At 42.0% G+C, this 1,999-nt stretch overlaps 1 pseudogene; it reads left to right on the top strand.

Annotated features, from left to right (window-relative positions):
* The first annotated feature begins 1,206 nt into the window (after window positions 1–1,206).
* LOC128107838 (60S ribosomal protein L24-like) lies at window positions 1,207–1,767 on the top strand (annotated as a pseudogene).
* Window positions 1,768–1,999: the final 232 nt, after the last annotated feature.

Below are 1,999 nucleotides of genomic sequence, written 5' to 3'. Positions count from 1 at the left end.
TGGGCTCAAGATCTATCCCTGGTGTATGAGCTGGCTTTGTGGAGCACATTACCTATAGTGGGACACCTTGCTCAACCTTGGTGCAAGGGAAATTTAGATGAATTTCTAAATGGTCTTATTAAATAAAAAACACGGAGCCAAATATAGGGTTGAAAGTTTTAGATCAGGAAAACAGGGAAAGCCACAAGCCAACCTTACCTCACCAACTCTGCAGCTTCCATATGCCAGTTACTTCCTGTCTAGCCACACCTTTATTGCCTTGCTGTTCTGCCCTCTCATTGGCTATCTTAGTTGAGCTACCTCACTTCCTCTTCCTACACAGCTCTGTCACTTTCTGTCTGTCTGTATAAACCTCTAGACCTCTATGGTTGGTACTGTGATCAAAGGCATGTGTCACCGGGCTTGGCTCTGTTTCCTAGTGTGGCCTTGAACACACAGAGATCCTGCCTTCTAAGGGATTAAGGACTTGTGATGCCTGACTTCTTGTTTACTAAGAATGGCTGGCCTCCCCCCCCCCCCCCCCCCCCCCGATCTCCAGGTAAGCTTTATTTATTAACATGCAAATAAAATATCAGTACATTTCAGCACAAATAAAATATCACCACATGGGAGGGGTTTGGTCCTGCCTTAACTAAATGTACCAGGCATTAACGACTCCCCATGGGAGGGGATGGAGAGTGGGTAGGGAGGTAGAAGTTGGGGCAGTGGAAGGAGGGATGGGAGAGGGATCTGTGGTTGATATGTAGAATGAGTGGAACAATTTCTTAAATAAAAAATGGTAAAAACATATTTTAATAACTATTTTGGAATTTTTCAAATGTATTTTAATCATATTACCTTTTCCCAACTCCTGCAACATTGATCATGTCCACCCTCCCAGACATTGTCTTGCAACTTTAAGATTTCTGCCTTCTCCCCAGCCTCCTCCTCCTGCCCTTCCTCCTCCTTCTCTCCTTCCTCTTCCTCCTCTTCCTCCTCCTTCCCTAAAGTGTTCCCCAGGGACTCTACTGTGTTGCTCACGTCTTGGGTGTTGGGGCCTGCTCTGGCATGTGGTCTGCCTGTAGTGGTATACACAACTAACAAAAACTGATTTTCCCTTGCCACATCCAGTCTGAGTATTGTGCAAATATATTTTCAAATACAATATTGTGTACTTTGATTTACTAAAACTAAGTTTTCTCTTCTGTGAAAGAAACTATTATGAGTATGGTGTTTTTGAATGATCCTTTCTATCTCCTCACCATGTTTCCTCTGGCCAGTAGCCTTATAGAGAAGGCAACATCCTTTACTGTGAAGGTTGAGGTATGCAATTTTAGCTGGTACAAAATCCACCTGGACTGGGGCTTGGCTATGCCAAGGACCCACAGGAATGTTTTCCAATTTCTTCATGCAAAATACGAGCTCCCATTCCTTTCAAAAGTCCATGCTCAGCAGATAAACTGCACTATCCCCTACAGGAAAAATAAATAAAAGAATGGTTAGAAGAAATTCAAAAGAAAAGAACCCGCCATGCAGTCCAATTCGAGCGGGCCATCACCTTTGCTTCTCTTATTGCTGTGATGACCAAGAGGAATCAGGAACCGAAAACTAAGAATGTTCAGTGAAAGCAAGCTATGAGCACTCTCAAGGAAGCAGAAAGGCTAAGGAGGCATCAAAGACAGCCATGGCCCCCACAAAGGCAGCACTTAGCAAAAGATTGTAAAGCCTATGAATGTCTTCGCTCTCCAAGTCACTGGAAATTTCTACCTTGGTAAATCAGCATTTTAAATAAAGATCCATCACAAAACTCAAACAAACAAAAAACTAACACACTAAGTGGCTATGTTTACAAGTTAATTAAGACCAAATATTCAAGACATAAATATAATATGTTGTTGGTTGATTTTGCTCTTTGTTCTTTGTTCTTTGATCTTTTGGGGGACCTGCCACCTACCTCTCAAATAAATGCACACATGGAGGCTTATTCTTTTTTTTTTTTTATCATTTCTTTTTTTTTTTT

Source organism: Peromyscus californicus, unplaced genomic scaffold, assembly GCF_007827085.1.
Source record: "Peromyscus californicus insignis strain IS unplaced genomic scaffold, ASM782708v3 Scaffold_12__1_contigs__length_115047231, whole genome shotgun sequence".
Lineage (NCBI taxonomy): Eukaryota > Metazoa > Chordata > Mammalia > Rodentia > Cricetidae > Peromyscus > Peromyscus californicus.
The sequence above is the reverse complement of the archived record's forward strand: the minus strand, read 5'-3'. Positions and strand labels throughout refer to the sequence as shown.